Source organism: Eumetopias jubatus, unplaced genomic scaffold (assembly GCF_037043125.1).
Source record: "Eumetopias jubatus isolate StellerSeaLion01/CBP00866 unplaced genomic scaffold, mEumJub1_p1.0 scaffold_2, whole genome shotgun sequence".
Lineage (NCBI taxonomy): Eukaryota > Metazoa > Chordata > Mammalia > Carnivora > Otariidae > Eumetopias > Eumetopias jubatus.
Genome location: NW_028274808.1, coordinates 86,233,604 through 86,258,050, shown reverse-complemented (window position 1 = coordinate 86,258,050; position 24,447 = coordinate 86,233,604). Strand labels below are relative to the sequence as shown.

The 24,447-nt window shown below is 40.8% G+C and overlaps 1 protein-coding gene across 2 annotated transcripts in view; it reads right to left on the bottom strand.

Annotated features, from left to right (window-relative positions):
* The window catches only part of MAML3 (mastermind like transcriptional coactivator 3), a 398,403-nt gene that overhangs the window by 67,532 nt on the left and 306,424 nt on the right, over positions 1-24,447 (bottom strand). The window lies entirely within an intron of this gene.

Genomic DNA, 24,447 nt, shown 5'->3' with positions numbered 1-24,447 from the left:
GAATGTAGGTTTGGAACATGGGACATTCAAATCTTGTTTGGAAGCTCAAGTGGAAAACTAATTACTCAAGCCTGCTCAACTGACAACTCCCTGAGGATGCTTGTCAAACAAATCTCTCTGAGGATGCTAGGAAGAGGCCGGAAGCAGGGAGGGATGGAGGAGCCACCCATCTAGCCTGTACATTTAGTCGACTCCACCTAAGTGACCAGTAGGGAGGGATAACGTCTACATCTGAATGAAGCGGGGTGTCGGGGTACAGAAGTCAACCTAGAAGGCACTGGTTCTGAGATGAAGGCTGCACATGCACATCAGCAAATGAAGGAGAAAGTGAAGTGTGGGGAGAAAAGGAAAGGTAGGTGGGCCTCTGGTGAGCTCACCATTTTGTTTAAGGTTTGTGGAAAAGATAGAGTGGGGAAGACAGGTCAATGAGAAAGACTTAGAACAAGCAGCAGGAAGAGAATAAGAAATGCCCTTGGATGCCCAAAGCTGGAAGCTTTCAGAAGGAAGATAACTTCCTTATGAAATAGCCATGGGGCATTAGAGAGGCTCTGGGCCGCGAATGAGTAGGGCTTGGTGTGTATCCCAGCTCTGCTGTTTGTGCCTGGGTGACCTCAGGAAAGCTAGGTGAATTCTGTAAATCTCAGTTTTGTCACATGTAATAGCAGGGCACTAAAAACACTAACTTCTTCGGGTGTGTTAAGAATTATAAAAAGCTTAGTAGGGGACCTACCCTACAGTAAGTACTCAAGGAATACAAATCAAACAAACCAATAATGATAAAGAAAGTCCTAAGAATATATTATTTCCCACCCTCCCTTTTTTCTTCATGTGTAAATAAAACTACTTTTTTAATTGTGAAAAGTATACATAACAAAATGTATCACTTTAACCATTTTTAAGTGTACAACTCAGTGGTATTACTACATTCACAAAGTTGAACCATCACAACTATTTCCATAACCTTTTCATCATGCCAAAAAATCTCCATACCCATTACATAGTAACTGCTCTCTGTCACTGGTAACCACTGTTCTACTTTCTCATGAATTCACCTATTCTAGGTCCCTCATATAAATAGAATCATAAAATATTTGTCCTTTTGTGTCTGGCTTATGGAGCATAATGCGTTCATGGTTTTCATCCATATGCAGCATGTGCAAGAATTTCATTCTTTTTAAAGGCTGAATAATATTCCATTGTATGTATATACCACATTTTGATTATCCATGAATCTGTTGATGGACGTTTGGGCTGTTACTATCTTTCGGCGATTGTGAAAAATGCTGTACTTGAATAATCTTACATTAAAATCTCCTTAACCAACCAGCTTTTGACTAAGTTCCCATAGCAACATGGAGAAACTTGAAAATTTTTATCGTGTCCCTTCTTTTTCTTTGTTCTGGAAGTTCTGCAGGGAGGTTATATCATGTAAAAAGACCATATTAACAAAAATTAAACAGAATTTTTGAATAGAAAAGTAAGCTGATATCATGACATGAAATCAAGCTTAAAGGAAAATTTCAGACAGAATTTTGTTTAGGTATCTTTTTAACTCTTAATATGTACTGAATTTTAAGTTTTATCATAGAAACTTACTGTTGCATAGATCTTTAAAATTTATAAAATGTAGTTTTATCCACTGTCCTTGAAGAAAATAAGGGGCCCTTTATCCAAACAATGTCAGTGACTTATAAAGTTATACATTTTCTCTGAAACATAATAAAAAGAAGTTTTATAATAATATATATAATTATTTCCTCCAGTGCACTTATTTATCTTTTAATTCTCTTAATTTCAAGACGAGAGCCAAGGCAGCTTTACTTATAATACAGGGAAATGCCCCTCCTGAAGGTTAACCATCAGGCTGTTTGGCCATAAGGCACGTTATTCCAAAATCAATATTATTCCAGAGCCTCGAGCATATTTTACAGTGTTTCTAGTCCATTGTGTTCTAGCCACATGTTCTGTATGATTTCCTCCCCAACAAGCTATTGTTAACAGCCAGCTCCCTGGCATTGTCATAGGAGAAGAAGGTGTTCCTTCCCAGAGCAGTGGCTGGGGACAGATGGACACAGCAATTACAGAGGCCCCATCTGCTGGAGGGCTGGATAGACTGGAATCTCTGACCTTTTCAGCATTTGGGCCAGTGTATGTTGTAGGCTGGAGAAGCATTAATGCAGGCACTGCTACATCAGTTTTGGCTGCTTTGAACAAATTAATTCAACACAGTCATTTATTGAGCACTTGTTAAGTCTCAGGCACTACGACAGGGGCCAAGCATGCAATTCTGCTCATGGAGATGTGGTGAGAGCAGAATGAAAACATCATCACTGTCCCATACAGAGGGCTGACACTCAGGCTCAGGTATATTAAATCTGAAAGAGACCTGAGAGCTCATCGACCCCCATTCCCCCCTTAAAAGCAAGCAAATGGTATCTTTACAAAGAGTGTATTTACAACAATATAGATGTCTTGGGACCAGAGATGTAAGCTGATATCTCAACACCAATTCAGGCTTAAAATATTTAGGAAAGATATTTTGTTTGACATTGGCATATTCATGTTCCTTATAAATTAATATGCTCCAAATTACAAGCATTCTACAATAATACTATCTCACAACTGTACAGAGGTTATGTGAATTAACCAAGATCACACAGCTATTATGTTCTAGTCTGTGTTTTCAGATAAACAGCATTAAAAATGTCATGTACTTTGTGCTTTAAGCTACTCAGACACAAATAAGACTAATAGAATGTCCTCAGCACCAGACAATGCCAAAAGCCCTTCTTTCTCTGATTACATGATTCTTAGGCACTATTAATATCGCACTGGATGATAGATTTGTAGCTCTGGTAGAACTGATTTTCTTTAATAATGTTAATAAGGACCAGTGGGCATTACCTCACTGGTAGAATACAGTCTCATTTAACTAAAGAAAGGATATGCGTTTATTCATATAACAGCTACCTGTGATGGTGAGTGCTCTTGGGTCATCTCTCCCTCAAACCCATCTGGCCTAAACTGAAGAGTTATAGATTCATGGAAAAAGCACCAACCCAATCTGTTCACATCAGAGACTGGGAACAGGAAGACTCAAAGTGGCTGTGGGACCTCCCCAGCTCACAAATTCCTCTTGGGAAGCCATCGCCACTGACTTTGTGGATCTGCCAGGCAAGGTATCAAGTTCTTCTCTCACCAAGGTATTTGCATATGGTCCACTGGCCAAGTGGACGCTCTTGCCCAGGTCTCTGAGTCTCCAGCAGATGGATGCAAGAATGGAAAACACTGGGAGTGAACTCAACCTAGTGGTGGCATCCTGAAGGTCTAAATGCTGCTGCCTGTTAAAGAGCCTTAGTGTTGCTCTCATTCCCATACTTTTCCAAGCATGGGTCTCCAGGGTTCTGGAATCTGTGGGCTACCTTACTAGCTTTAGCTTTTCTACACACACACATATATATATATTACATATATATATATATATATACACACACACATAATATTTAGAAAACATTATATAATTATTATATTAAATGTATTATATGATTATATTATTGAATGTAATATTAATATAAAATATATATGTAATATATGACATTTTGCTAAAATTCATCTAAGTTGATTTTTACCACTTTTTTAAAAAGATTTTATTTATTTATTTGAGAGAGAGGCGGGGGGGTAGAAAGAATGAGCAGGGGGAGGGGCAGAGGGAGAAGCAGGCTCCCTGCTCGGGAGTGAACTTGTGTGGGACTTGATCTCAGGACCCTGGGATCATGACCTGAGCCGAAGGCAGATGCTTAACTGACTGAGCCACCCAGGCGCCCCAGATTTTTACCACTTTCTACCAAAGAACCTAACTTACACACAGTCTGAGCCCAGAAATGCAGATCTTCATCTCTGGAGGGTATTACAAACTTCATCTATAATTTGTTCATGTGTTATTAGCAAGCAACTACAAGTGAGTGTTTGAATGTTCTACCTGTAGTGTCTACTGGTGGGGCACAACCCCAGAAGAATATTACTATAGTTGTGCACTGAGAATACATTACTTCCCTAATTAGAAGGGAAAGGATGAAAGAGATAGCACTGCACATCTTGTCTACTCACCTTTTAACATTAACCAAAACTCCTTTGTCAGGAAGTACTCATTTACCAATGGAACTGTCCTACTACATGGCTAATCAATGTCCGTGCCTATGACCCCCGGCCTTGTTATGATCCCAAGGTGACCTATAAATCATTATCAAAGAAAGATTACATCATACTTACTTCATTTTAATGTAATGTGTATTTTGAAAATTTAGAATATTCATGTTTAATATTCTAATTACTCTAAAGAGTAACTAGAATTCCATATTTCCTCAGAATGCCAGATAACAGACAAAGCCATCACATATCCTTGGCCAAAAAATGATGCTCTACTTGGGAAGGCTCCCCTTCTTTCTGGCTTGATGCGCAGCCCCAGGAGGGACACATGTAGAACGGTGAGGAGGGGGGCCAGTCACCTACGTTGGATCAGCAAAATCAACCTATACAACCAAAGTGGTGGTGCTTGGTGTCCTCACACCCGAGCTGACTATGCACCAAATGCCCGGGTTCCTTACTCACCCTCCCTCTGTTCCTGGCCCTGTCTATACATCTCCTCACAAGGCCTTAGGCATGCTGTTATTTCTAACCCTTTCCATCTCCACCTGAACAGATAACCTTGATTCTATAATGTGAACCCCATGACTTATGAAGCTGACCTTCAGATTTTGGCCTCCACTTGGTCTGAAAAAGCTCTCTTCCAGCTTTCAAACTGACTTCCTGTTGGAAAAAGACTAGCCTCCCTGCTCCCAGTTCTGTGGCTAAGATGTAGCTGGAGGGGGCACATCTGCATTCCATGCCGGAGGAGCACATCTATATTCTATTCTTGCTGCTGGCACTGCCACCAGTCTTTGCTCCTCAGCGGCCAACATTATTCCTGTCTTCATGCTGCTTAATAGAGGGGGGTCGGGTGCCAAGAGGTTGCCTGCCCCGAAGGTTTCTTTTCTGAAGCAAGGTAGGAATTGGTGGCAGTGACACCTAGGCACTCCCAAATAGCTGAAGTTTTCGAGGAAAAAAAAATTATTCTGCCTCACCAATATAGTTATCTCTCTTAGAGAGTGACTGAGATGGCAGCGATATTGCTTCTTCCCTAGGGCTCAGGAAGGGAAGCCACGCGAAGGTAGGTGAGAAGGCACAATTGAAGTGATGGAAGATTTGCATCATACCTGTCCGGTATGTCAATAATCCATCCTGAGATTCAGGGGAGCCCGAAAAACTGTCTAACTTGAAATTTCATTAATAATACTAATAAAAAAAAAAAAAGGCCAACCCGACGACAGCACTCACATCATGTTGAATTTAACAGACATTTTACTGAAGGAGACAACAAGTGGTAAATTTGGAAGCCCCTTCAAATGTAGACTTCTGGCTGTTGTTTTTTAAAAACAAAAGTCTAAGGATGTCAACTACATTTGAATGCAATTGAATGGGTCATGCTTTATGTGTCATGCGTATTATACATGAAATGTTTTTGAATGCATTTTAGTGAGTGTTAAGGGTGAAATTAGAATGGTTTCAAAATCTGAGGCAATTTCCTGTTAAATTGTCAAAGCTATTTTGTTATAGGAGCTTCTGGGGAATGTTTAAGGCACCACAGTTCTTGTGTTTCCTTTCATAAGAAACCAAAAAGGTGGTGGAAATAGTCGAAGTCACATTTTCTAGTAAGGAACGGACTCCACTCTTTTCTCCATAACATAGAGAGATTCTTGGCATCAGGTTGACAAACCTCCCTACCACGGAGATGTAGTGCCTTGAAAGCTGCAGGCTGGAAATGAGCTTCTGTCTTTTTAGAGACAGTGTTAAATGAGGTTTTAAGCTGACCCCACTTACAACATGTTGTGGTGTTGCTGTTGGGACATAAAACACTTCTGAAGGATCCTAAATTATTCTAGGACACGGTGGTCCACTGGTGTGTTCCCACACTGTGCACATAGAAATACACCCACAAATCCAAACATTCTCTTTGTTTCCCATAGGCACAGACTCCCACCTCACACACCCACCCACCCACCCCCCACCTGACCCCATGGTAATAAGTAAAACTGTATCTTCAGCCCAGGTGTATCACAACGCCAGCATCTGGCAGGGGAAGTTTTTTTTTTTTTAAAGATTTTATTTATTCATTTGAGACACAGAGATACAGAGAGAGAGAGAGAGAGAGAGCGAGCACATGAGCGGGGAGAGAGACAGAGGGAGAGGGAGAAGCAGGCTCCCCACTGAGCCAGGAGCCCAATGTGGGGCTTGATCCCAGGACCCTGGGATCATGACCTGAGCCGAAGGCAGACGCTTAACCAACTGAGCCACCCAGGTGCCCCTGGCAGGGGAAGTTTTAAGGAGCACGTGGAAACCTCTTCCCTGAGGTTGGAAAACTAGTTTCTCTCGGGCAGGCAATGTGAGGTGAGATCTCATCAGACATGGAAATGTGGGGGCTTCACTGTTTGTTCTAGAATGCCTTTTCTGTAATTTTTTTTATAAACAAAGGATAAGATCCATCTCTGACATTGAATCAGATTCGTTACACATTATAATCCTTGGCTTACAGACATGATGGACTATTATGAGGCTTTAGGAACTGCTGATATCTGCTTGGGTTTTCGAGAGAGAAAAAACTTTGAAAAAATAAGATATTTTATGCTTCATGTGCCTGACAAGGGTGTGTGGGGCCAATTTACAGCAGGGGCTTAATATATTTTTGATGAAAATTGCTGCAATGTGGCACACAGATTAAAGAGAAAACAGCTATTTTGTAATGACAGCGGTAGATTTTGAAATGAAGCCCAGCTGGTACAAAAATCCTACATGGATTTTAAGAGACGCTACCCTCTTCCCATGCTTTTCAGTGCCAGTTAAAGTCCTCCAGGCAGGAGTACCCTCTCAGAGTTTTCTGTGGGCATGAACTCCATGGCTCCTTTAGAAGAATTGGTCCATTATAATGGAAAATCAAGTTATAGGACTGTGTTAAAAAACAAAAAAACCAACAAACATGGATTTGCACTGGCCATGGTTTTGCGCACTCTTCCAGCGGCTGTAGTAAACACTTAATATGAGATAATGAGCAGAGGCTACTTCTGTCCTTTTCCAGCAGCAACTGTAAAAAGGTTACAATAGATAGGCTTTAAGGTGATCACAAATCAGAAGAGAAAGGAACGGACTCCACTCTTTTCTCCATAACACAGAGAGATTCTTGGCATCAGGTTTACAAACCTCCCTACCACAGAGATGGGGTATTCACCAAAATTCACCAAAGCCAACCATAATGCTTGGGAGACAGCAAGCATGAATGGATGAATGAATGAATGAATGAATGAACCAATGAATGAATGAATGGTGATTAGCACAAAGACTCAGTAGTTAGGTTCTCTGGATCTTATTTAACACTTGAGCACTGGACTTGGAGTCAGAGAACCTTAGGTAGATTATCTAATTTCCCTTAAACTCAGTTTCTTCATCTGTAAAATGGGTCTGATAATCCACAGGATTGTTGAGATGCCTAAAAGTGATAATGTCAAAGTGCCTGGCACAGTGCAGGTGCTTCATATTTTATTGAAACTGTAGATTTCAACTTGTTTTTGTAACAGAAGAGAATAATATATACGCCATGTGAAACTTCACAGTTTTATACTTTACTTCCTACTTATAAAGTTAGCGTTATTTTAAAGCAGTGAAAAACATAATGGATACATACACATGTTGATATTTAACTAATTAGAATCTGGTTAAGGGGTGGTCCCGGCCAGCTGAGGCGATGAACAAGTCAGTAGGTTCATGCTGTGGGACATGGTGGGGCTTTGGACTCGGGAGAATGTGGTGAGAGGCCAAGGTTAGGATCACTTACAATCTAACAACATCAGGTGGCACTGACTAGATAAACCTAGAAAGTGACATGGGACAGCTGGCCCAGTTTCTGCGAAGTCAAGGGCATGTAGAACGGAGGTGAGGCGATATACTGCTCCAGATTAAAGGAGACAGAATCCAAGCACCACATCCTTGTTGGAAATCCTCCCATTCTCAGCAGTGAGGGGTTGCTGGCTAGTTGGTGACCACTCAGAGAGGCAGAGGTCAAATTCAGGTGTAGTTGGAGTTTGCTTTAAAAATACTTCAGCAAAAAGTGGGGCGCCTGGGTGGCTCAGTCGGTTAAGTGTCTGACTCTTGATTTCAGCTCAGGTCTTGATCTCGGGGTCATGAGTTCAAGCCCTGCTTCGGGCTCCACACTGGGCATGGAACCTACTTATAAATAAATAAAATAAAAATACTTCAGCAAGAGAAAAAAAAACAATAAATGAAATAAACATGCCTCCCCTCCAAAAAGGAGACTTAAAGATGTAACACCTAAATGCAATAGGTGGACTTTGTTTGGATCATAATCAACCATAAAACCAATCATAATGGACATTTGGAGGCCATGTTAATATAGACTAAACAATTACTAATAACCTAAGTGTGATAACAACACTGTGTTTACATAAGGAAATATCCGTATTTTAGACGTGAATACACACACACACACACACACACACACACACACACACACACACAATGTAGGGGTAACATGACCCGAGGTCTAGAACTTGCTTTAAAACACTTCAGGTTAAAAAAAAAAAAAAAGGTGGGAGGGATTGATCGAGGAAATGTGGTGATACCTTGATAATTGAATTTGGGTGGTATGTATATGGGAGTTCATTATAGTAGTTCCTTACCACTTGCTTAGTTTAAAGTTTTTCATAATGAAATAAGAACAAAATAATTTACTCTTTCTGAGATTTGGTGCCAAGGGTTTAAAATCAGTGATATGCCCTAGGGTGAGTCATATGAAATAGCCATTTTTGTGGATCAAAACAAGTTGAATGTCAGCAACTTAATATGCTTCAACCCAATCCATCCCAAAGACGCTCCACATGCCTTTCATTTTTGACATTCTATCCATAATCCTAGGCAAAGCCAAACTCTGAACACAGCTCCATGTCCAAAGTTGTTGGGACAGTCCTCTACAGGGATGGGTGCAAGGACTTAGACAGTTGACGAGCCACCTTCAATAACTCCTCATATAACTGTAGTGCATTTGTCCAAATTGAAAGGCAAGGGTCCCAACTAGAGCTGGGTTGTAGCTTTAGAATTTTCTTCAGTTCTGTCACATGAAAAGTAGTTATCCATCACCAGGAACCTTAGCATCAACCTTTAAAATGGGGATATCAATGCTACTTTTCTCACAAATTAGTTCAAGTTAAAGTGAATTTTTAAGAGGTTCAGTTTTTAAATTTTCTTTTGAACCTCTCTAAAATATGAAATGCAAAGTGTGAAATATAAGTAAAACCCCCCCAAATTTCCTTGCCTTTGGTAGCCCTCATCTTACTTCCTATAAAGTACAATGGAAAGATAAACACAAAAGTCGGAGCTGTTGACATTTTTACGGTCAAACCCACCAATCACTGGTCACAATGTGCTTTCCTGATGTGATCTACCCCAGGATTCTCCCTAATACAAGTATAGCATGGCTCAGTCTATGAGGTAAGACAGATCAGGGCCAATCCCATAAAAATATGCTTCCTCCAAGGGTGGACATAGAAGCCCTCCGAGACTGACATGCTGCCAGTTTCTAAATTTAGTCCAGGGCCTCACCTCTAAAAGTAAAGAAAATAACAAAACTGATTTTGGTATTGTACTTTAAAATAGGGAAGGTTATCCAATTTAACTGGATGTATAAGCAGTTCCTTTTAAATCCTGATCCTCTACCAGGACCATTTGTGACCTTCACCCATTACATTTTATAATTTTAAATATCCCCACAAGTTTATCTCTTTATCTGCACGGGGCAGATTAGAAGCAGCTGAATCTGTTGGTCTATAAGTAATTAGTTTAGGCAGTTACAGAAGCCTAAACTTATGGGTAAGGTTTTGAGTTTCTTTCCAGAGCTTTCTTCTCTGTCCCATGGTTAATAAGAGCATTCCAACCCCAGCCTGCCTTGCTGTAACCCCTGCTCACCCTAGGTTCAAAGCCTGGGTGAGAATATTGAAAAGCATGAGGTGAGGAGGTGACTAGGGCAATTTTTTGCGTGTAAAGTACTACCCAGAACGAAATGACCAACTTCTAAAATGAATCACTTCTATGAGTTATAACCATTTCTGTTTGGGATCAACAGTCCTTCAAGAGATTCTTGCAAAGAAAAACATCCCAACACTGTATATCAACCCAATGCTACAAATTGTCTAATGATAAAGGTGGCTGTTCCACTGTCAAGGTTGAAGCAACTGAACTCAGAAAATAACTAGACAAATGTTCATAGATACAGTGTGTGCGTGCGTGCACGTTAAGGAAAAATAGACGGTTAATTTAAACCACAGGCAGCGGGGAGGAAACTCAAAAATCCAAGGAAGGCACTTAACTAAGCTCTTTCTGTCCTCGTAAGACAGGGCAGATCAGGTTCATGTAAGGAAAGTAGGAAGGAAGCTTGTAAACCAGAAACAGGATGAGACTGGGACACAGAAAGGGAGGGAAGGGGTTTGAGGCCCATCTTTTTCCCCAGGTTAAAGTGATCCATGTTTTCTGTTCTGTAGAAATTAAAGACTGGACTTTTGACTCGAGCAGTGCCCCTGCTACATCGAGTGAGGACAAAGCACAGCAGCTGATTTCAATTGTGGCACTTTACAGTTATTTTTTCAGAGGGCGGGCTCCCAGTAAGCCCCGTGACTCATATTTAAACAGAAGCAAAGGCACTTTAATATTTACCCTCTCAAGTTTCAGAAGAAATAAAGGAAATGGGAGAAAAAAGGGACTATGAGACCAAATATTTATAATATCAAGGAAAAAAATGTACATTTTTTTGTACGAAATGTAACTGCACTGTGAAAAACTGTGTCTGTTCTTCCATCATACTAAAGAATATATAAGTATATTATTATAGTGTTAAGTCTATGACAAAAATTATTTTCATTTCAGAAAAGAGTAGCCAGGTTGTTTTTTTTTTCAGACCTTAACAGCATACATTTTTTTTTAATGTTACACGCACCACCCAATATAAATATTCTTAAATGTTTTCCTGTGAAGGTTGATGAGTGCAGTGATTTAGGAGTCGTTAGAACGGGAAGAGGGCCACGTCTCTGTCTAGATTTGCTTCATGATTACCTGTCCCATCTTCCTTGAGAAGGCAGAGTCCCATGGGAGACTCTGTGTGTGGTCTCAGCAAAGCAAATTTACAAAGATGTTGCCTTTCTAGGCTATAAACTCCTGTGTATGGGGCTGTCTTGAATACCTGTGTACTTAGTAATCACCTGGATGATGAGAATAAATAAAGATGAAAAACACTGAAATACATAACTCACTAAAAATGATAAAATTTCTGTTTTCAAAGTTGTACAGAGGGGAAAGAGATTTTAAAAAGGCGAAAAGAGAGAGTACCACGAAGCTTCAGTTGTCAGCTGGCCCTTACCCACAAGGAAGGCCTTCTTCCTTTGGAAGACTGCGCGCACAAGACACAACAGAAAGAATCAGAAAGGCCTCTGATTTGTTTTCATTTGAAAACTCAAAGTCAGCTTTCATTTTTGAAAGGAATGAAAGATAATGACTCAAAATACGCCAGACTAGTTTTACAAACAGCCATTTGCCCAAAATGAATAATAATTTTGGATGATGAGTTGTAAACAACACTGATTTCATTTATTTTGCAACTAGTAATCCTGTTGAGGAGAGACAGGGCTGGCAAATTGTTTGAGTTATCTGCAATGTTTTTGGCCCTTATTTGGAAAGTTGGGGGAAATGCTGGCAGAGAAAAAAAATAAAATGACATTTTGATACTTGTAAAGAGCTGTATCCAGGTAGGGAGATTTTTCGGGGATCTGGTCTGGTGCTTGTTGGGCTTCAGATGTGCCTGGGCTTGGCTGATGGATCAAGCTGGAATCTGCTTAGTTCTTGGAAATAACCAGGTTTCAAAGGGTACCTAAAAGCCCACTATGGGATAGGACAGTTTCAATGGCAAAGGTGGCCTTTTGCACAGGGCTATGATCATCACCAGACCTTTTCCTAAGAGGGCACTGAGTGCTTTCCCAAGGAGAGGCATGGCTCCCAAGGAGAGTTGCCAGATAAAATAGAGGACACTCAGTTAAATCTGAATTTTAGATCAACAACGCATACGAACACATCTACACACATATTTAAAAAAATTGTTGTTCATCTGAAATTCAAATTTAACTGGGCTCTCTGTTGTTTGTTTTCTAAAATCTGACAACCCTACTCCCAAGCTAAGGGAACTCACCACAGGGGAGGGTCGGGCTGCATTGCCGGTGTGGGTGATGAAGACCTGAGGCTGGGAGTGGGGGCAGGGGAGGGAGAGAGAAGGAGCACAGACTGTGGGCTCAGAAACCCAGGGCTTTTTTCCCACCAAAAGGAAGGCCATAACAGGTATGCCCTAGTGAAGACGGCAAAACCGAGGATGGATTTTAGACTGAAATCAGCGTCCAAGGGAGGCCCAAATGTAAGGCAGCAGGAACAGGGTACGTGTGTACCCACGTGGGCGTGCATGTCTGTTCATGTCTGCCTCTTTGGAAATTCCAGACAGCAACGATGGCTTAGCATCAGCAGCAGAGCGAATATCTAAGGTGGGAAAGTTGTTCAGTGAGAAGAAAAGATGTTCAACAGCAGTATAATCTTGTCAAGAGTTCATTCCCAAATACAGGGCAGGTGGCAGCAAGTCTAGGCTCCCCAGATGCCCAAGAGACCTGGACAGAAGGTGGCCAGAGAGACAGACTGCCCCTTCAGGATGAGGTTGGGTGTGTGGTTCAGGGTGTTGTGGTGGGGTTATTTCTACACACCAGTGCTCTCTTTTGCTACAGAGTTTCCATCCTAGGGCTCAGGTCAGCATCAGAGCACTTCCAAATCCCAGTTCCTAGTCCCTTCAGCTCCGCTGCGATCCAGTTGGTCCTGGATGGGGTAGGTAGGGTGCAGGATGGAGAGGATGATGATGTCCTGTAGCTGGGGACATTTGTTATGAGCTGGTTGGTCTTGAAGCTGACTAGAACCTCCTCCTGGAAATGAGTATACACCTAATGTGCATCTCTCCTGTGAGTGCCTGGCACAGCTGGGTAGGTGCTGTCACTGTGCCCCTTTCTCTCTCTCCTTGGTTCCTCCTCTCTTCGATCCAGGGGTTTCTGTTGAGTGTGTTCACTGTTTTCCCATGAACAACTCACTTCCTTTTGCCTTCCGCTGTGCCTGTCTTCCTTGCATTACCTTAGCTTTGGCTTCCTGTTTTTCCTTCTGTTTATTCATTCTCTGGATACTTCTCTACATTTCCCTCTATCCACTACATTGGAATAATACAAATTGCCAAAGAAATACACCATCATTACGTTCTCTTAAAAAATCAAATTGAATAGAGTCGTTTGTTATAGGACCAGAGTCTTCCAGGTATGGGTATCAGAAGAAAGGGCTCAAGTCCTGGCTTGACGGGTAAGTGTGGGCTTCCGACCAGTCCTTCCTTCTTTTTAAAAATGAGGATAATCATTTCTTCTAAATAGGGCTGTTGAAAAGGTTAAATAAAAGGTATATTTACACATTAAATATGATGTTGTAAAACTGCTTTGGAAACTGAGTAGCACTTTTCAAATATAAGTATTATTAGCTAAATGACAAAAAATGTCTTAATGCTTAATTGTACTCTATAGCAAATAGTGTGAAATGAACATGTTATGGTGTTTAGAAATTATACTACTACTCTTCTTCATACATGCTCCCCTCCCAAATACCCAGATTAGTGGTTCTTCCAAGATGCTTAATATGAACAGGTGAACTCCCGTAAAGTTTTGGGACCAGTTTAAAATGCAGCGCTGGCAGACACAGGTTTTAAAAAAACTTTTTTTTTTTAAACCACAGTTTACCATAATCCTTCAAATGTAATAGCTTACCATGATTTGGAAACAGTAAAGATTTTATAAAGCAAAACAAAACAAAAACCGGAACCCCTATGATGAAGTTCTAAGGAGGTATCTGTTCTTTCTCCAAGGCGTATCATCATAAAGAGCATTTCTCTCAGCAGGTGTTTGGGAGATGTGTAAGTTAATGACCTTGTCTGCTATCAAAGCAGTGGAAAGGGCAGTTAGCACAGGGGGCTGGCCCTGGTGCAAGCTGAGATATTTGGTGGATACAAGGTGGCAGCTGAAAGCTGCTCATGCTACCACATCCTTCCACGGTACTTCTCCATCTGCAAGTCCTCCAGAAACACGATGAAAACAGTAACTACCACTCCTCAGCACTTGAGAGTTTATAAAGTACTTAGGTATATATATACATATACACATTGTTTCACTATATCCTCATTAAAACTCTATGAAATAGGTCTTAACTCCTGCAACTCAATTTCATAGAAGAGGAAACTGAGGCCAGAGTTGAACAGCTTGCAGGGTGATACAACTAGTGAGTCCAGAGCCAAATCTCAATTTGGGGCCTTAGTTACAAATTCCACGCTAGTTCCAATACCTAGTTCACATGGTGCACGCACATCGGGTGTACCGGGATATGACAGAACCTTCATACATGTGTGCAAAAAGATATCACTGAAAAAGCTGAAGAGCAGGAGGCCCAATTTCCTGCCTTGGCCCTGCCCCAGAAGGGCTCTGTGCCCAAGGACATGTCTCCTCAACAACTTGGTCCCCCTCCCCCCCTTTTTTAAATCTCATCTGATCAGTGACAGACTTGGAGTAGCCCAGTCATTCTCAACTTTTTTTATGGTCTTAACAGTTGGCAAGCACATAAAATTCTGCCACAGCCTCTCCCCACAGAAAAATACACACATGAAAATACACACACAAACACAATCTCACTAACAACTTCAGGGCATTCATGGATCCCAGCAAGACTAGATAACTTCGGGGGCACCTGGCTGGTTCAGTCGGTAGAGCGTGTGACTCCTGATCTCCAGGTTGTGAGTCTGACCCCCATGTTAGGTACAGAGATTACTTAAAAAAAAGACTAGATGACTTTGGCTAGCTGCTTTTTAAGGTCTAAAAGCTCTAAAATTCTATAATACATTCCATTTCTATAAACATATTAGTTTATATATGCATATAGTCTCATTTGCATGTGTAAATTTAAGTATTACTATACTAAAATATTTACTTTTATACTGGAAAAATGTGTGTTTTTAGAAATCAAAAGAAAAGTTTCACTGAGGTAAAACCTGAGATACGACTTGGAGAGAAGTATGACTGAGAAGTAGGGAATAATGTATCTAGAACACTGCCATTTAGTAAAGACAAATAGCAATGTGTTTAAAAACGGATTTATTATAGACACGAAATTCATTTATTTCTCACTTAGCCAAGAGTGGTATATTATTAGGGTTAGTCACTGATGGCAATATACAAATAGCAGTTGGATATTTCTTGTCTGAGAAATAATACCTTAAAATGGGTTAATTTAATCCAATTAGTTTTCAGATGGAAATTATTTAATTACTAATGACTTCTAGCTTGTCAGGTTCTGTTGGGTTTTCTCATAGTCTAACCTCAATTTAGCTAATCAGGACCCTCCTTTTAAAAATGCCATTTTGTGATGATTTCAGAAACAGAAATAATTAAACACTTGAGTTACCCAGAAATAACCTTAATAAGAAATGAATGGGAACTATATGAAGAAAATTAGAGAATCATAAAAGAAGACTTGAATGAATGGAGATAAATTTCATACTCCTGAATGGGAAGACTATACACTGTAAAGAAGTCAATTCTTCCCGAATCATTCTATAGATTTAGTGTAATTCAAATCAACATTCCAGAGGGATTGATTTATAAATTTAATGAAATGTTTTATAGTCATTCTGGAAAAATAAACTGGGAGGAAGAGCGAACGCAGCTAAAGACGAGCAATGTGAACCATGCAAAGTTACTATAAAGCCAGAGTAATTTAAAATTGTGCTATTGAGGTAAGAATTGATGGGTCAATGGAAGGGAAATGACAGTCTAAAAAGACATCTTAAGATAATGTTGTATGTTAAAAATAGAGAGAAAGGAAGGATTATTAAATAAATAGACAAGAGTTGAGAGAAAAATTTGAAAATAAACCTGCCCCTCACAACATACCAAAATAGATTTTCTGAAAAGCGTATAATTAACTGTAAAAAAAATGAACTCCAAAAACATTTAAAAAGTCAATATTTAATGATTTTCACATAAAGTCTTTCTAAGTATAAAATAACTGGAATTTATAAGAGAAGAGGTTAATAGTTTTCATTGCATAAAAATCTCAAAATTGCACATAAAAAAGCCTTAAAAATTAAGAGGTAGATTAAAAACTGGGATAAAATATTTGCAAGAAATGCAAATTTTAATATGTAAATTTTTAAAAAGAAGAAATATCCCATTCTAAAAGTGGGGAACGGGCATGAATAGAAGATAGTTTATGAATGAAAAATACAATTGAGACAATAATTCTTTTTTTAAAAGATTTATTTATTTATTTATTTTAGAGAGAGAGAGAGAGAGAGAGAGAGAGAGAGAGCATGAGTGTGCATGAGCAAGGGGTGGGGGAGGGCGGGTGTGGGGAAGGGACAGAGGGAAAAGATCTCAAGCAGACTCCCCACCAATCCCACAACCCCAGCTCACGACCTGAGCTTAAACCAAGTCAGGTGCTTAACCCACTGAGCCACCCAGGCACCCTTAGCCAATAATTCTTAACAAAGATGTTCAATCTCACTAATGATCATACAATGCAAATTAAAATGGCAAAATACATATTTTCTACTATTATACTGTTAAAATTTTTTTCAGTTCATGGGCACCTGGATGGCTCAGTTGAGCAACCCACTCTTGGTTTCAGCTCAGGTGGTGATCTCGACATCTTGAGATCTGGAATCACGGAGTCTACTGGAGATTCTCTCCCTTTCCCTCTCTATTCCCCCCTCTGCCCCTATCCCTGCCTGCAGTGTGCATTCTTTCTCTCTCTCAAATAAATAAATAAAATCTTAAAAATTTTTTTTAAGTTCATAATTCTTAAAGCTGGAAAGACTATGGAGAGAGAGCTCACCCAAACGGTGAGTATAAACTGATAAAATCTTTCTGAAAACCAATTATACAGCCCATGTCAAGATCTAGGGAATTGTTAATAACTTCTAACCCAGAAATCCCTCTTCTACGAATCTATACTGTAACAGTAATCAGAAATTCCACTGAAGATTTGTTTACAAGGATGTTCATAAACAAACAAACTAAAATGTTCAACAATTGAGGATAGATTAAATTTTAAATAATTTATGGTATAGTCATACCAGAGGAAATTATGCAGGCATTAAAAATCATGTTTTATAAATACTGTTTAATGACAAAAAGTTCTCAATAAAATAAGTGAAAAAAGTAAGATACAAAACCAAATGCTGCATGATTTAATGCTGTATATATCAAAGCCTTATATTAATCTTACATGCAGAGAAATGACTAGAATGAATTGCTTCAAATGATACTGAAGAGATCATCTTGGATGGCACGATTATGCACGATTTAAAAAACATATCATGTGTTTATTTTTAAAACATTTCGGAGATAAGTATATTTTTTGCATTATAATATAATGTAAAAAGTAATTCGCTGAAATTCATCATGATAATTTAGAGAGATAATACACGCTCAGTGGCAAATGAAACTAGATGCTTCATCTAGTTCATCACCTGGCTTCCATACCTGTTTCTGTTTTCTCTGTGAACCTGAACAAGTCACTTATCTCTCTCTAAGCTTCGGTTTCTTCAGCTTAAAAATAGCAACTGACAAGACCTGCCATATGGAAAGCTGCTTTGCAAACTGTAAATGATCATACAAATATAAGCTATTATCCTTGTGTGTGTGTTGGGGGGGGGGCGCTGAATTTAGAACCACAACCTAAACAGACCTTCTAAATTAAAGCAAAAATGTACTAACCCGTATCTGTAGAAGCCTTGATCCTAGAAATCTTAAAATACATGTACTTGTTTCAAGGAACCGTCTTTGGTCCATGTACAAACATATGCTGATCTGTAATGACTGGCTTGGTAGCCCAAAGCGGAAGGATTAATTACTTCCCGAGTGATGGGTGGACTGGAACACGTAAGAGAAAGACCCAACCCAGGACGGGCTGAGCTCAGACTCCGCAGGGTACCCCAAATGAGCATACATGTACCCCAAACATCCTGCGCCTCTGGGGCAGAAGTGACCTGGGGAGAACGCACCTGGCATTATGTCTGGGGTACACCAGGTGAAGCATAACTCTTTGCCGCCACCTCACTCTCCTCTTGAAGTCAGACAGTTGGTGTCAAATAAATTGCAAAATAAACAAGGTCGATTTTCCTAGGAGCTTGACAAAGGTGAAATGGGCTCTGTGCAGATAGGGATATACCACGTAAATGGCACCTTCCAAGTCTGATATTTCTTCTTATCAAACAAAACAAATGACTGTGAATTCTAGCTTGGCAGGTTCCACATTTGTGGTAAGGGCAGACAGCTCTGACTCACAGCTAGGGCTAGTTGGCAGGACTGAAGGGTGGCACTGGGAAACGCCCACTTTTCCACTCATGTCTAGCTTTTTTTCCCTCAGTTCCTCTTCTCTATCCATGGTCATAATGCTGAGGAGAGTTATAACTTAGGGTGTGTGGAGAGAGACAAGGCATTCATCTGTCACAGAAGCTCCGCAATTTTCCTGGCTTTTCAAGCTGTGCTCATAACACAACACTGAACTCTACTCATCCATCATTCATTCATCCATCTATCCATTCATGTATTCATTCATCCATACATTCATTCTTCAAACAGCTACGTGTGCCCACAGAAGCCCCCGCCACTCCCATCTCTGGTGGCCTCAATATGTTCAATGAACATACATCAGGGTACGAGTGAAGGGTGTATATCACCGGCCTGTGGCCAACTGCTGCAGGCGCCACACCACTTCTAAGCCCTGTTATTTGATTATCACCATCTTTATTGGCCACAGAGGGGAAGGGATATTATAGCTTTGTGGCTTTTGAGAGTTCGGTCCTTAGTGAACTGCCAAGCCTCAGCAGCAGCTCCCAGATCACAGTGTGGGGGATTTTTATGACCACATCTCAGTTCTCACCAGAAAAGGCAAAAAGGAGGAAGCAGGTGACACATCATAGAATACACAGCAATGGAGAAGCCTAACAAAGCCAAATCCTGACCATCCCCCTCTTACCTCTGTGTTCTCTCCCTCCCACTTTTCCTGCCAACCCTCCCAAGAACTCCTCCCAAACTGTACTCCAGAAGAATTTAAATTGGCTCAAGCTCAAAGAGAAGGAAACATAAAACTGACTATTCATTATTCTGTGCCATGCTCTTTTTTTTTTTAATATGGCTCACTGAGCCCACCCCAGTGTGAGCAACTCCTGAGAAGAGGGGGTGCACATGTGGGTGCACGTGCATGTGTGTGGGACAAGCCAGAGGCGATGGCACAGTGCGTGTGTGTGTGTTGGGGGGGAGAATGTCGGTGTGTGATTTCCCCCCTCTAACTGCGGAGCCTGAGAGGCACTCCTCTCTCAGAGCAATTACTACAAATGATTTATGTGGCCAGTCAAGAGGGCCTGCCAGGGTTCTTATTTCATCTCCAGAAAAAGGAACTCTGCTGGAATGTTATCAGGGAGTTTGGGATTAAACTGACAGCTGCCTTTTGTTTTCCCTGTGAAAGAGCTTCTCCTTTGGACTGTGGCATTTGGTTCCTACACAGAGAGCCAGCACTCAATGTAGGCAAAGACCAGCTAGAGAAGGGCCACAAAGGAAAAGAAAACATTTGTAAATGGGAGAGGTTTCTTTCTTTTCCCTTCTGTTTTTCTCTTAGGAGGATGTGTTCCTGGTTGCTGATTTTAGAAGGCAACATGGCTCATGCGAGATTGGAAGATTGTTTCTTTTTTCACTGGAACAGAAACAACCACAACACCAAACCTCTTCCCTCTGTTACCAGCGCTCATTTAGTAGGAGACAGGAAAACAAGGGTGCCTTCCGATTTGGATTGTTAAATGTGACCCTGGTCCCTGTCCCGTTAGACTGTGTGCATTGGTACATGTTAGGTCACAGGGCACGGGGTGTGAAACAAGGCAGGGCACAAGGCACTCCATCGTACATACAGACGAGAAAATTCCACGGACATAAAAACACAGGAACCATATGTGTTCTCACCCTCTGACAGCCCAACTCTAATAGACCGTTGCAGTTTTCATAAATCCTCAGTGGTGGCCTGGCTGGCCACAACCCTCCCCTCACATTAGCTTCCCCACCTCCTCGACCCAACCTGGTTTATAAGGGCCTCACACAGCTTTGCTTTGTGTGGAGGGAGCAAAGGGGCAGTCAGTCACTGGGGTTGATTAAAGACACACACACACACACACACACACAATGATGGTCCGGTGACTGCATAATAAAGCTTTGTAGATAAATAATAGTAAATACAAATTAAAGAAGCTCTCAAGAGATCAAGGGACGAGTGTGGTAAAAAGAGGTTGGTGGGTGGGATAGCTATAAAGGCAAGGGATATGAAGGAAGATTAAGGGCTATAATAAAATACGTGGACTGTAAAATCACCTTTATAGTCACATTCTCTGTGTCTTATATTCAGACATTCTCACATTCAGTGTATTTTTTGACTTGTGATCCCCGAATCTCATTTTCACGAATGCTCTGCCAATAGGTGCTGTACAATGCTCAAAACAAACTTAATTTTTAGCAAGTAACATACATCTGCGGTCTTCACAGCATATGCTGACACGGCGGTGTGTTCGGGAAGCAGACCAACATAAGGGATCACAGGAAGGGAAGCAACGTTTATGGAGGGCATATTATGTGTCTGGTATGATGTTATATGCCTTATAAACATTTTCTCCTTTATTTCCGATTGCAACTCCGTGAGATAGGTGTTTTTATTCTCATTGTACAAATAAAGTTACAGATGCTAAGTGAGACTAAACAACTTGCTCAAGGAAGTACACCTAGTGTGGCAGGCACTATTAGCTGTCTAGTGAATACTCCTCTTCCTTTCTTCATTAGAATCCTGATTGTATTTGAGGAGGAATTCCCAGCCTCCCTTGCAGCTAGAAGTAGCCACGTAACACAGTTCTGGCCAATGAGATGCATATGAAGTATGCTGGGAATCTGTGAGTGGCTCGCTCTCTCTCTGCCCCCTCTCCTTGTCCCTTTTTTCTTCTTCCTGGAGCCATACGTGCAGATGTTAGGCCCGTGGTGGAGACACTGCCTTACAACCTTGAGAAGATAATAAATATGAGGATGAAAGCCACAGACGAGGGAAAAAGAAAGGAGGTGGGAAGCACCTGACATCAAAGATTGGTTGCATTTCCTCTCACTTACCTAACTCTGGCTTGTTACATGACGAAAATGAAGCAATTTTTTATTATCTAATGTTTTTTATATAGACAACTGACATCTTATTAAGGGGTAGAGCTGGAACTGAAACCTAAATCAAATATACCTAAGGACCTAGGTCATAACATGATACTTAATATATTATCATATTATGATATACTGTGTTTCAGAGTGCCCACAGTCTGGAAAAGCCTTAGACAAGGGGATGAGTATGGTCTAATTTCTTCAGCTCATACTGAGACTCATAGCTTAGGTAGTTCTAGTTCCTTGGGCTGTTGTGGAGTTTGGGGCTGGATCTCAGTCCAGAATCCAGGGAATTGGTTGGTTGTGATCGTCTGCGAGTTTTAGACTACTTACTAGTAAACCAGGAGAATCTGACTTATATTACTTGGGATAGCTCTAGGTCACACTGCATTTCTTTCTTTTTTTTTAAGAGTAATTTTTTTTAAAGATTTTATTTGTTTATTTGACAGAGAGAAGGGGGAGAGAGAGAGAGCACAAGCAAGGGGAGCAGGAGAGGGAGAAGCAGGCTTCCCACTGAGCAGGGAGCCCGGTGCGGGGCTCGATCCCAGGACCCCGGGATCATGACCTGAGCTGAAAGCAGACACTTAACCACTGAGCCACCCAGGCGCCCCAATCACACTGCATTTCTTAAGGGTAATCTGATGCAGACCCACATCACTATGGCAGCCCCAAGTGGAAATATTCCAAGACAAGCGACTTGCCAAATAACCCAGACAGTTTTATTTTGATGCATAGAAAAACAGTGTATCCTTTAGAAACAAAGGGTTGGTTCACAAATTGCAGTTAAGCATGGCAGATTGAATACATGTTTATCTCCACTCCTTTTCTACCTTACCTCCTTATCCTCCACAAAAATGACAAAAAAGGAGATTTTTTAAAAAGAAAAAAACAAAGCTCTACACAGAGAGGATAGGAAAGGAGCCAAAAGCAGATATGAGATGTCAACATAATTTTGGAAACTGGAAAGCTGATGAATGAGTGGTAGCTAATTTAGCAGAGCAGAAAAAGCTGAAATCTGAACTTCCAATGGGGAAAAGCCAAGGAGAAGGGAGCCAATGTATGTTAAGAACCTTAAAGAGCTCAGGGATGTACATTTTTTGTGGCAGACACTATTGGAGGCATCAGATACCTGTGATGATAGGGTGTAGACAGGGCTAAAAAACAGGAGTGTTGGTTGAAAATCTGTATAAGAAGGGTTAGACACTAAGACCCTTCTTCTGTGCATGGCCATACCACTCTGCTTCCTCCGCCCTGAAAGGGTTGGTGGTTTCCTTTTTCAAGAAGTGGAAGCAGAGGGACTTGGCATATGGACACAAAGCACAGCTGAAGGAGGTGGTGGTGGTGGTGGGGGGGGTTGCTATACTGGCAACAGGGAAATTAAGTGGAAATCTATGAGTCAGTGGTGAGATAACCTTCCTCCCTCCAAACCTTTCTTCCACTTAGCTTCAGGAACACTGGCAACCAGTCTTATATCTCCTGAACAGAAGATCAGTAGGCTCCTCCCCAGGGAAATTAACCGGTCTATGAGAAAGGACTAACTGATTTTGGATGCCCCATGGCTGGGTTCCAGGCCAATCACCACCACTTGGAAGTCCTCACATATAAACACAGGACTCCCAGTTACACTGTTAATATCTTCCTCTTAACAATGAATGTATAGGTATGAGGAAAGCCTCTCACACAAGATGCAGAGTCCAAACAAACAAATAGAAAAGAGAAAACAGAGGAAATAAAGGCAACAGGAGAATGATTTAAAAAAATCATTAATATCAGAAAAAAATTAATTTATAAATTATGAACAGGATGGTATATAAATAAACATTTTAAAAGCAAAAATAAAACTTATAAATTAAAAACAGTAGTAGAAATAATGTCAAACTAAAGGGTGTCAAACTAAAGTAGAAATAATGTCAAACTAAATCATGTTAAGAAATCTTTAGAAAAGTAGAACAAAAATCAAAAAGATGGAAAAATAGAAGAGAATAAGATAAGAAAAATGGGAGATCAGTCCAGAAGGTATAGTATCCAAATAACATGAGTTCCAGAGAGAGAGAAGAGAAAACAAAGTGGAGGAAATTGTCAATGAAATCACATAAGAAAATTTCCCACAACTGAAGGACATGAACGTCCATATTGAAAAGGCCTAGAAAATTCCCAGAGCAATGAATACAAAAGGGACTACACTAGGATACATACATCATTGTGAAATTTCAGAAAGCCAAGAATTAAAAAAAAAAAAAAAAAAGACCCTCCAAGTTTCCCAAGGGTGGGAATTAGAAGAGCAATGGGCATTTTGGCAGCAATCCTTTGCAAGCCAGAAGAAAATGCATTAAGTGCTCAAAATTCCTCCTGAGAGTTATGTATAGCCTAGGATGCTACATCCAGTCAGATATGAGAGAAGAATGAGCTATTTCCATATGTGCAAGACCTCAAATATTTACCTTTCGTGTAAATTCATGAGTTCTCAGGCAGTGGTTAGAGGAGATATTCCACTAAAACGAGGACTAACCCAAGCTGGAGAAGACTTGGCTGCCATGAACAGGGGACCTGACATGGGAGCCAGGCGGAAAGGAGGCTCGGGATGCCAGCTCTGCAACAGTCTTAGCACCAACCCAGGTGGGAGGAGAAAGATGAGGAGCTCCAGGACGAGTAACTCCACGAAGAAATGGATTGATCACCTATGTTCGCAAAGGTACTGAGAGGAGATTTATACTGCTGATGAAGAGTCTGTGAATGGCTTAAGGGCAGGAACTTAAAAATTAAGCAAGCAAAGAGGGACACCTGGGTGGCTCAGTTGGTTAAGCATCTGCCTCTGGCTCGGGTCATGATCGCAGGTCCTGGGATCAAGTCCCGCATCGGGCTCCTTGCTCAGCAGGGAGCCTGCTTTTCCCTCTCCCACTCCCCCTGCTTGTGTTCCCTCTCTCTCTCTCTGACAAATTAAAAAAAAAAAAAATTAAACAAAGCAGTACAGCCAACAACTGCAGGATATAAATGTTATCAAAGCCTACCA